Source organism: Oncorhynchus nerka, unplaced genomic scaffold, assembly GCF_034236695.1.
Source record: "Oncorhynchus nerka isolate Pitt River unplaced genomic scaffold, Oner_Uvic_2.0 unplaced_scaffold_38___fragment_2___debris, whole genome shotgun sequence".
Taxonomy (NCBI): Eukaryota; Metazoa; Chordata; class Actinopteri; order Salmoniformes; family Salmonidae; genus Oncorhynchus; species Oncorhynchus nerka.
This window is the reverse complement of record NW_027040320.1, coordinates 231,347-243,481: the sequence shown is the minus strand read 5'-3', so window position 1 is coordinate 243,481 and position 12,135 is coordinate 231,347. Positions and strand designations below refer to the sequence as shown.

The following is a 12,135-nucleotide window of genomic DNA, read 5'->3' as shown; positions in this document are numbered from 1 at the left end:
TGGCCCTCCAAATACACCTCCGCGGTCTTCAACCAGGATCTCAGCGATCACTGCCTCATTGCCTGTATCCGCCACGGAGCCGCAGTCAAACGACCACTCCTCATCACTGTCAAACGCTCCCTAAAACACTTCTGTGAGCAGGCCTTTCTAATCGACCTGGCCCGGGTATCCTGGAAGGACATTGACCTCATCCCGTCAGTTGAGGATGCCTGGTCATTCTTTAAAAGTAACTTCCTCACCATTTTAGATAAGCATGCTCCGTTCAAAAAATGCAGAACCAAGAACAGATACAGCCCTTGGTTCACTCCAGACCTGACTGCCCTCGACCAGCACAAAAACATCCTGTGGCGGACTGCAATAGCATCGAATAGCCCCGTGATATGCAACTGTTCAGGAAGTCAGGAACCAATACACGCAGTCAGTCAGGAAAGCTAAGGCCAGCTTCTTCAGGCAGAAGTTTGCATCCTGTAGCTCCAACTCCAAAAGTTCTGGGACACTGTGAAGTCCATGGAGAACAAGAGCACCTCCTCCCAGCTGCCCACTGCACTGAGGCTAGGTAACACGGTCTCCACCGATAAATCCACGATTATCGAAAGCTTCAATAAGCACTTCTCAACGGCTGGCCATGCCTTCCGCCTGGCTACTCCAACCTCGGCCAACAGCTCCGCCCCGCAGCTCCTCGCCCAAGCCTCTCCAGGTTCTCCTTTACCCAAATCCAGATAGCAGATGTTCTGAAAGAGCTGCAAAACCTAGACCCGTACAAATCAGCTGGGCTTGACAATCTGGACCCTCTATTTCTGAAACTATCTGCCGCCATTGTCGCAACCCCTATTACCAGCCTGTTCAACCTCTCTTTCATATCGTCTGAGATCCCCAAGGATTGAAAGCTGCCGCAGTCATCCCCCTCTTCAAAGGCGGAGACACCCTGGACCCAAACTGCTATAGACCTATATCCATCCTGCCCTGCCTATCTAAGGTCTTCGAAAGCCAAGTCAACAAACAGGTCACTGACCATCTCGAATCCCACCGTACCTTCTCCGCTGTGCAATCTGGTTTCCGAGCCGGTCACGGGTGCACCTCAGCCACGCTCAAGGTACTAAACGATATCATTACCGCCATCGATAAAAGACAGTACTGTGCAGCCGTCTTCATCGACCTCGCCAAGGCTTTCGACTCTGTCAATCACCATATTCTTATCGGCAGACTCAATAGCCTCGGTTTCTCGGATGACTGCCTTGCCTGGTTCACCAATTACTTTGCAGACAGAGTTCAGTGTGTCAAATCGGAGGGCATGCTGTCCGGTCCTCTGGCAGTCTCTATGGGGGTGCCACAGGGTTCAATTCTCGGGCCGACTCTTTTCTCTGTATATATCAATGATGTTGCTCTTGCTGCGGCGATTCCCTGATCCACCTCTACGCAGACAACACCATTCTATATACTTTCGGCCCGTCATTGGACACTGTGCTATCTAACCTCCAAACGAGCTTCAATGCCATACAGCACTCCTTCCGTGGCCTCCAACTGCTCTTAAACGCGAGTAAAACCAAATGCATGCTTTTCAACCGATCGCTGCCTGCACCCGCATGCCCGACTAGCATCACCACCCTGGATGGTTCCGACCTTGAATATGTGGACATCTATAAGTACCTAGGTGTCTGGCTAGACTGCAAACTCTCCTTCCAGACTCACATCAAACATCTCCAATCGAAAATCAAATCAAGAGTCGGCTTTCTATTCCGCAACAAAGCCTCCTTCACTCACGCCGCCAAGCTTACCCTAGTAAAACTGACTATCCTACCGATCCTCGATTTCGGCGATGTCATCTACAAAATGGTTTCCAACACTCTACTCAGCAAACTGGATGCAGTCTATCATAGTGCCATCCGTTTTGTCACCAAAGCACCTTATACCACCCACCACTGCGACTTGTATGCTCTAGTCGGCTGGCCCTCGCTACATATTCGTCGCCAGACCCACTGGCTCCAGGTCATCTACAAGTCCATGCTAGGTAAAGCTCCGCCGTATCTCAGTTCACTGGTCACGATGGCAACACCCATCCGCAGCACACGCTCCAGCAGGTGTATCTCACTGATCATCCCTAAAGCCAACACCTCATTTGGCCGCCTTTCGTTCCAGTACTCTGCTGCCTGTGACTGGAACGAACTGCAAAAATCGCTGAAGTTGGAGACTTTTATCTCCCTCACCAACTTCAAACATCAGCTATCCAAGCAGCTAACCGATCGCTGCAGCTGTACATAGTCTATTGGTAAATAGCCCACCCATTTTCACCTACCTCATTCCCATACTGTTTTTATACTGTTTTTTTTATTTATTTATTTACTTTTCTGCTCTTTTGCACACCAATATCTCTACCTGTACATGACCATCTGATCATTTATCACCCCAGTGTTAATCTGCAAAATTTTATTATTTGCCTACCTCCTCATGCCTTTTGCACACATTGTATATAGACTGCCCATTTTTTTTCTACTGTGTTATTGACTTGTTAATTGTTTATTCCATGTGTAACTCTGTGTTGTCTGTTCACACTGCTATGCTTTATCTTGGCCAGGTCGCAGTTGCAAATGAGAACTTGTTCTCAACTAGCCTACCTGGTTAAATAAAGGTGAAATAAATAAAAAATAAAAATAAAAAAAAATGTAAGTTAAACGTGGCCTGCTAGGGCACCGTAATGTTAATGGATAGTTATATAGATTACTGGTATTGCCATGACTGATAGTTTTGAAAATTTACATTTACATTTACATTTAAGTCATTTAGCAGACGCTCTTATCCAGAGCGACTTACAAATTGGTGCTTTCACCTTATGACATCCAGTGGAACAGCCACTTTACAATAGTGCATCTAGGTCTTTTAAGGGGTGAGGGGGTGAGAAGGATTACTTTATCCTATCCTAGGTATTCCTTAAAGAGGTGGGGTTTCAGGTGTCTCCGGAAGGTGGTGATTGACTCCGCTGTCCTGGCGTCGTGAGGGAGTTTGTTCCACCATTGGGGGGCCAGAGCAGCGAACAGTTTTGACTGGGCTGAGCGGGAACTGTACTTCCTCAGTGGTAGGGAGGCGAGCAGGCCAGAGGTGGATGAACGCAGTGCCCTTGTTTGGGTGTAGGGCCTGATCAGAGCCTGGAGGTACTGAGGTGCCGTTCCCCTCACAGCTCCGTAGGCAAGCACCATGGTCTTGTAGCGGATGCGAGCTTCAACTGGAAGCCAGTGGAGAGAGCGGAGGAGCGGGGTGACGTGAGAGAACTTGGGAAGGTTGAACACCAGACGGGCTGCGGCGTTCTGGATGAGTTGTAGGGGTTTAATGGCACAGGCAGGGAGCCCAGCCAACAGCGAGTTGCAGTAATCCAGACGGGAGATGACAAGTGCCTGGATTAGGACCTGCGCCGCTTCCTGTGTGAGGCAGGGTCGTACTCTACGGATGTTGTAGAGCATGAACCTACAGGAACGGGCCACCGCCTTGATGTTAGTTGAGAACGACAGGGTGTTGTCCAGGATCACGCCAAGGTTCTTAGCGCTCTGGGAGGAGGACACAATGGAGTTGTCAACCATGATGGCGAGATCATGGAACGGGCAGTCCTTCCCCGGGAGGAAGAGCAGCTCCGTCTTGCCGAGGTTCAGCTTGAAGTGGTGATCCGTCATCCACACTGATATGTCTGCCAGACATGCAGAGATGCGATTTGCCACCTGGTCATCAGAGGGCGGAAAGGAGAAGATTATTTGTGTGTCGTCTGCATAGCAATGATAGGAGAGACCATGTGAGGTTATGACAGAGCCAAGTGACTTGGTGTATAGCGAGAATAGGAGAGGGCCTAGAACAGAGCCCTGGGGGACACCAGTGGTGAGAGCGCGTGGTGAGGAGACAGATTCTCGCCACGCCACCTGGTAGGAGCGACCTGTCAGGTAGGACGCAATCCAAGCATGGGCCGCGCCGGAGATGCCCAACTCGGAGAGGGTGGAGAGGAGGATCTGATGGTTCACAGTATCGAAGGCAGCCGATAGGTCTAGAAGGATGAGAGCAGAGGAGAGAGAGTTAGCTTTAGCAGTGCGGAGTGCCTCCGTGATACAGAGAAGAGCAGTCTCAGTTGAATGACTAGTCTTGAAACCTGACTGATTTGGATCAAGAAGGTCATTCTGAGAGAGATAGCGGGAGAGCTGGCCAAGGACGGCACGTTCAAGAGTTTTGGAGAGAAAAGAAAGAAGGGATACTGGTCTGTAGTTGTTGACATCGGAGGGATCAAGTGTAGGTTTTTTCAGAAGGGGTGCAACTCTCGCTCTCTTGAAGACGGGAGGGACGTAGCTAGCGGTCAGGGATGAGTTGATGAGCGAGGTGAGGTAAGGGAGAAGGTCACCGGAGATGGTCTGGAGAAGAGAGGAGGGGATAGGGTCAAGCGTACAGGTTGTTGGGCGGCCGGCCGTCACAAGACGCGAGATGTCATCTGGAGAGAGAGGGGAGAAAGAGGTCAGAGCACAGGGTAGGGCAGTGTGAGCAGAACCAGCGGTGTCGTTTGACTTAGCAAACGAGGATCGGATGTCGTCGACCTTCTTTTCAAAATGGTTGACGAAGTCATCTGCAGAGAGGGAGGAGGGGGAGGAGGATTCAAGAGGGAGGAGAAGGTGGCAAAGAGCTTCCTAGGGTTAGAGGCAGATGCTTGGAATTTAGAGTGGTAGAAAGTGGCTTTAGCAGCAGAGACAGAGGAGGAAAATGTAGAGAGGAGGGAGTGAAAGGATGCCAGGTCCGCAGGGAGGCGAGTTTTCCTCCATTTCCGCTCGGCTGCCCGGAGCCCTGTTCTGTGAGCACGCAATGAGTCGTCGAGCCACGGAGCGGGAGGGGAGGACCGAGCCGGCCTGGAGGATAGGGGACATAGAGAGTCAAAGGATGCAGAAAGGGAGGAGAGGAGGGTTGAGGAGGCAGAATCAGGAGATAGGTTGGAGAAGGTTTGAGCAGAGGGAAGAGATGATAGGATGGAAGAGGAGAGAGTAGCGGGGGAGAGAGAGTGAAGGTTGGGACGGCGCGATACCATCCGAGTAGGGGCAGTGTGGGAAGTGTTGGATGAGAGCGAGAGGGAAAAGGATACAAGGTAGTGGTCGGAGACTTGGAGGGGAGTTGCAATGAGGTTAGTGGAAGAACAGCATCTAGTAAAGATGAGGTCGAGCGTATTGCCTGCCTTGTGAGTAGGGGGAAGGTGAGAGGGTGAGGTCAAAAGAGGAGAGGAGTGGAAAGAAGGAGGCAGAGAGGAATGAGTCAAAGGTAGACGTGGGGAGGTTAAAGTCGCCCAGAACTGTGAGAGGTGAGCCGTCCTCAGGAAAGGAGCTTATCAAGGCATCAAGCTCATTGATGAACTCTCCGAGGGAACCTGGAGGGCGATAAATGATAAGGATGTTAAGCTTGAAAGGGCTGGTAACTGTGACAGCATGGAATTCAAAGGAGGCGATAGACAGATGGGTAAGGGGAGAAAGAGAGAATGACCACTTGGGAGAGATGAGGATCCCGGTGCCACCACCCCGCTGACCAGAAGCTCTCGGGGTGTGCGAGAGCACGTGGGCGGACGAAGAGAGAGCAGTAGGAGTAGCGGTGTTGTCTGTGGTGATCCATGTTTCCGTCAGTGCCAAAAAGTCGAGGGACTGGAGGGAGGCATAGGCTGAGATGAACTCTGCCTTGTTGGCCGCAGATCGGCAGTTCCAGAGGCTACCGGAGACCTGGAACTCCACGTGGGTCGTGCGCGCTGTGAGTTTAATTTTTTTGGGGCCTGGAATAAAAATTTTTTCTCATGAATATCTGTCTCTGCCAAGTTAGCTTTCTTCTTTGCTCTGTCATATGAGTAAAACAATAACATAGGGTTACAAATAATGATTCAATGGTTATCTGTTTGAAATGATATGCCACACCGGACATACCCTATTAGATGGTCATACTGAATCCAGATTTCATATATACTATCACTTTCAAAACATATTCACTTTACCTGTGGTCTCCAGAATTCTGCCCCCATTGTATCATTTTCTATGTCTTGTCTGGTCTTTCACAGTTTTTACCTTTTTTTGGTCCAGTAGCAATACACAACCTGATGAAGAAGTTAGTGTATTTCAATTATAAGCCACAGAAATACTTTGAAAACAGCTACTGCAGAATTGTTCTGCTATAACTCACACGTGCTCATTCTTGTTACTCTATTTTAATTCAGAAATGGGAATGTAATTTTTGCAGTGTAGAGTCCTGAAAATTGACCACCCATTAAAATTCTTTTTTGGAACACAGCCCTGCATCGACACCAATTTTACGGAATCCAAACACGGTCCAATATAAATTGACCCGAAATCTGGGTCAGGTGGGTATCATTTGAAAGCTTATTCTATTGCCAACATGACTAGCTAAGTTATAAAATATGACCTTGCAGTGTTAGGCAAGTATATTGAGCTATAATATTGGAGAGAACAATCTAGCTAATGATTAATTCAGCTGATTGGTCGGTCCCATCGCAGATTGGAGCTCTGACCCTCCCTCTCATCAGGGGATACAGCTGTCTCTGCTATTGCAAACTCCTTCTCCAGCCTGATAAAAGCCAGAGTTCCTGCGTCAGGGAGGAGAGCATATTTTTATGTCCTGTACTGATTGTCGTAGCCGATCCTTCCCGAGGTATGTGTATGCCAATAGGGTAATTAAGTATTAAGTATTAGTAATTATTCTGTTTCATTTGTTCCCAGGAGGGGAAGGGGAACGCACCTTGAGAGCGGTTAGGCAAGAGGCCTGCGGGCATACATAACCGTAGTATTTAATCTGTCTACGCACACTAGGTAACACCTGGGCTTTCCGCCCCCTTGTATTTTGTTAAGTGTGCCGGGTGGTCCACCTTTAAAAAAAAAATCCAAATCACATGTTTTTAGCAATTGTTATTTTACTTAATATCACTTGATAAGAAAATACAATTAGTTGTCAGTAACAGAAACACAAAACCAATGGTTTTAAGAAGGTATGTATTACAAAATGCATGCAAGCATACTGAAAGATCTAGTTGGTGAATGATCTGATCCTTACAGAAGATGACACAGATAATAAGGCATTCAATGGTGGGTTACACATTATTGAAAATGACTTAATTTTTAGTAACTCTTCAAATAAGGTGAATTATTACAGAATAAGATCTGTAGCTGTCTGGCAGAACTAGTGCTCTCGTGGAGAGTGTGGGTAGCTCACCCTCTCTCGCTGCTCCTCAGGTGCACTCCCAGGCGGAAGGGCTTTTGAGACTGTGTCCCACCAAAGATGAGGCTGAAATCTGGGACACCTCCATCCTCAGGCCAGACGAATCGGAAACGCCGAAGCAATGTCACTAGAACCAGGAAGAGCTCCATACGTGCTAACCCCTCCCCCAGACACACACGAGATCCTGGGGAACACACACACACGGCTATCAATGAGAACAACATTTCACTCATACCTTCATATGCATGCAGCCTGGCATTTTAGGTCAACATATTCTCCTGTCTCTGTACAACACACTATCATTTATAAGCCATAGATATTGACGCTTTTGCAAAAAGGCACCTGCTGAGAATGGCAGAAATGCTTCCGGTTTCACAAACTCTCCGACCTCGTTGAGGAAATTTTCAGGGTTGAACTCGTGAGGGAATTTCCACTGGCCTTCTTCATGCAGCACTGAAGACAGGTTAGGAATTACCATAGTGCCCTGGAACAGATGAGGGATTAAGGGTGCGGTGGAGAGGTACACTAACGATTGACACAGCACCCATCATGACATCACTCCCTCTAGCCCAGGCGACCTTTATAGTTCTAAGGTCAACAACAGAAAGCATATCAGTCGTCATGGTAATGCTCACCTGGGGCAGTTGGTAGCTGTGGAGTTGCGTGTCGCTGCAGGTAGTACGAAACACGCCAAGAGGAACGGTGTCACTCATGCGCTGTACCTCATGGATCATGGCTTGAACATATGGCATGTCTGTCCTCAAACGAAGCGTCTGCACGTCCCTCAAGAATGTTGGTGATCTCTCGGTAACAGCGATCTGGGACAAACACACACTCTTTGGCCGGGATTCAATCCGATCAAGCTTTGTAGAACAATTTCCTATTTAGCCGACATACTCATCTCATATACATATGTATAGAAATATATATATACGGTACTCTATACCATCTACTGCATCTTGCCTATGCCGTTCGGCCATCGCTCATTCATATATTTTTATGTACATATTCTTATTCATTCCTTTACACTTACTTGTGTATACGGTAGTTGTAGTGAAATTGTTAGGTTAGATTACTTGGTAGATATTACTGCCTGGTCAGAACTAGAAGCACAAGCATTTCACTACACTTGCATTAACATCTGCTAACCATGTGTATGTGACAAATAAAATCTGATTTGATATGCAGTGTTTACCATGAATGCCGACACATTGTCTACAAGCGCCATCGAATTGAATGAAACGTATTCCAGTGTGTGTGTGTTGTGTGTGTATTTCCTCACCCTGTACATGCTGGTTGGTCATCAGGTGTAGCACGGCAGAGCGGAGGGTGTTGGAAGTGGTGTCTGTCCCAGCCATGAACAGGTCAAGTAGTAGAAACACCATATGAGTGTCATTAAATGTGGAGCCTCCATTAGCTGTCTGAAACACACACACACACCAAATGCCTCTACATTAAATTCTGCTCCATCCTGTAAAGTACTTCCCCCTCTTCCACCAGCCCAAAAAATGTTTTTGCCCTTCTCACGGAAGTCATACCAAAGACTCTAAAAATGGGATCCGATGCCTCTGATTGGCAGATACTCAGGGTAATGTCCTGCGACAGACTAGTGTCCTATCCAGGGTTGTACTTCTACATCAAGCTGCTTAAATGCTACAGAAACAGGAGATAGGCTCCTGCCCCATGTACCGTTCAGGCTTACTTGTACAAGGCTACTTACTTTTTTATCTTATCTTATTTATTTTACTTCTAGAACCCTAGTTCTATTGTTCTCCTACCTTGTCAATCTGGTCCAGGTAGCAGTCAAGGAGGTCTCTGGGCTCTCCCACGACCCTTGAACTTTTGTGCTTGGTCACAATCTTCTTGATATGTTCCTTCATTTGATTAAATTTGTGTAAAATGTTCCTGAAGGGCAAAGGGAAGGGCCTCAAGACTGGAATGATTTCATAGAGCTACAAAATATAGATTGGAGGAAATGGATGTAAAACAGAGGGGAATGTGGATCAGTGTGTCATGTCTAGCACATGCCATGTCTAGCACAGAGAGGTCAGTGAGGATCATGTACACTTAAAAAAAATTATGAAAGGTTCCATCTAGAACCTAAAAGGAATCTTTGGCTGTCCCCATGAGAGAACACTTTGAAGAACGCATTTGAAGAACACTTTTGGGTTCAGTGTAGAACCCTTTCCACAGAGAGTTCTACCTGGAACCCAAAAGGGTTCTACCTGGAGACGGCCGAAAGAACCATTTTGGGATCCTTTTTTTTTAGTAAGCATGGAGTGACACAGGGCTTAGACTGTACCATGGCCCAAGGTCCGAAAGCTTCCTTGGTCAACTCCTCTAACCTCTGGATGAGGGTGAGGATGACCGGGTCGTCATATTCGAACCTCTCTCCGAAAATCAGTGAGCAGATGATGTTAGACGCAGTCAGATGGAACAAGTGCTGAGGGTCCATCGAACCGCCTACCAGGACACAGCAACGGTCACCACATGAGGCAATATACACAGACAAGGTAATAACAACGATCACAGAGCTACTGAATTGAACACACTGACAGGATAGATAAAGTAACAATCCCCACAGTCTTTATACCTAATGTTAAAACAAGTATAGTAAATATAGTCATACCGGGAATATTACTGAGGGTATCTTACTTCTGTGAAGTTTGTGTGGTTTATGGAAGCTTGTTACAACTAGAAGGGGTTAATAGTGTAATTGTTTGATACAGTATTTGGAGGATCTTTGGGGTGGATACTAAGCGCTGATAATGACATGAATATGTACATGATGATTATGATTACGAGGACGTTGTATGTGTGGGACTGTACCAGCACTGCTCTCCAGCTCAGTGCAGATGTGGGACACCTCCTCTAGGATGCGCTCTTCCATGGAGCGTTTGCCCAGACCAAATTTTCTCAGCGTGGTCAGAGCAAAGCGCCGGTGGTCCCTCCAGCTGGAGCCATAATTGGCCAGGACGATCCCTGATCGGCACACACACATACAAACACACACGGAACATACGTGGGTCGGGCTCACGGTCTCATGCCTGCTACTTTAAAATCAGTGTCACCCTCAGCCCAAGGGGGGATTTCCTGTTGGGCTAATTCCCCCCACACACACACACACACACACACACTACCCTTATTATACCACATATTTCAAAATGGGTCAAGAACCTACTACCTTTGCTTTCAAAGAGGTGGCTGATGAGGAGATGGGTTGGTCGTCCAGCATATTCCTCTGCGTGTGTCACTAGTGCTTCACGAACCACCTCCAGGCCATTCAGAACCACAGCAGGCCGTGAGCCGATGTACAGACTGAACACGTTACCATAGCGCCTCTTCAGCTGAAGCACAGAAGTCCAATTGTTGCATGATTCTACTGTTTGTATCCTTTTGCATCAGTTTTAATGCAAGACCTTTATTTTGAAGGTGAACCACCGATTCCACTATTGTTGCTCATTGTCCTAAAACTTTAGTCTACATCAGACTTAATACCCATTCAGTCAGACTGGTCTCATAGACTAGACCTAACATAGTAAATGTTAGCATGATATGTTACCTCTGGTATGGTTACATAAGACAGATACTTAAGGCAGTGATTCCCAAACTTTTTTGCTCTTTTTAAGAACTATGTCCGGCTTTAAACTTACTCTTGAAGGTTGTCCCATAGATTTTGTTGTATTTTGTTGTCACTCAAATATCACATGAATACACATTAGACATGGCAAAATGTATAGAATTATTAAAAATGTAGCTTTAAAACGGCAACATTTTCTTTGCACCCCATGACATAATCTGTGGAATTGCAGGAAATATGCTTTAAACCTGCAAAATTCTCTCCACCAACAAGAAGGGTGTGAACAGTTTGTGTCATAAACAGTGCTCGTGCCCATAGAAATAGACGTGGGGCTCATAACATATTGTAATGAAACAGCAGGGAGCAGGTCTCGAACCCTCGACCTTCGAGCCCGAGGTCCAGCGCGCTATCGACTGTGCCGCAAAAGCATGCTCGTGCGGCAGGTTCGATTTCCGCGGTTATAAACCCAGGGTCGTTACACTATTGTACATTTAGCAAATTCGTTAAATCGTAATACGTAACATATCATACGAAATGGGTGATGGACATCCATAATACATACCATACGAAACGTAACATATCATACATACTAAATGGAGTGTCTCGGATTTACTATACAGAATAATATAAATCCCTTTACCTATATTACGGACTGCTTGTAGAAAGCTTTATCACAAATATTAGAGTAACAAAAAAAGTTATTTCCAGCAGGGTTATCGTAACAGGTATCGAGACTAGGTCTAACCCTAGCCTACAACATATTGCCCACTTTACCCTTTCCAGGTCTTTGAGAGGGTTGACAGGATCCAGCTGTAGCAGATTGCCGAGGATGGGCAGGGGACGGGGTCCTGGTGGGAAGTTTTTAGGTCGGCGGACCCTGGTGAAGAAGAATAGAAGGAGGGAAAAGAAGCACAACAACACGACCGACCCGAGCATCGCGACTGGGCTTCAGGAAATGTGTAGGCTACTTCACGATTTAAAGCTGGTTGATTTAAAGATGCCGGTTGCCACCCACACAGATTGCAGACTTTGTTTTGAACGCTAGTCAGCAGAGGTTTATGAGAGGGATATTTGCTGACTCGTAAATGTACATTAAGCCTAGTTTCGTAAATAGCAGATCTAGGGCAACAGTTAATGTGGGTGGCAACCTGTCTGCCAATGGGAGACTAGTAAGTTTAAAGCCTTGACAGGACTCGATGCAATTTTTTGGGGGACAATTTCTTGTTTGATTTGGTATTGGAACTGGGGGGTCTCGTAGCCAAATCAAATTTATTGTGAAGTTTCTATGCCAATATATGAGCTGCAACAACAATATTCCATGCTCTAATTTATTATGA

General features: G+C 46.8%; 1 pseudogene; it reads right to left on the bottom strand.

The window, feature by feature from the left end:
- Positions 1–6,870: 6,870 nt before the first annotated feature.
- On the bottom strand, positions 6,871–11,919 carry LOC115142625 (cytochrome P450 2B4-like; annotated as a pseudogene).
- Positions 11,920–12,135: the final 216 nt, after the last annotated feature.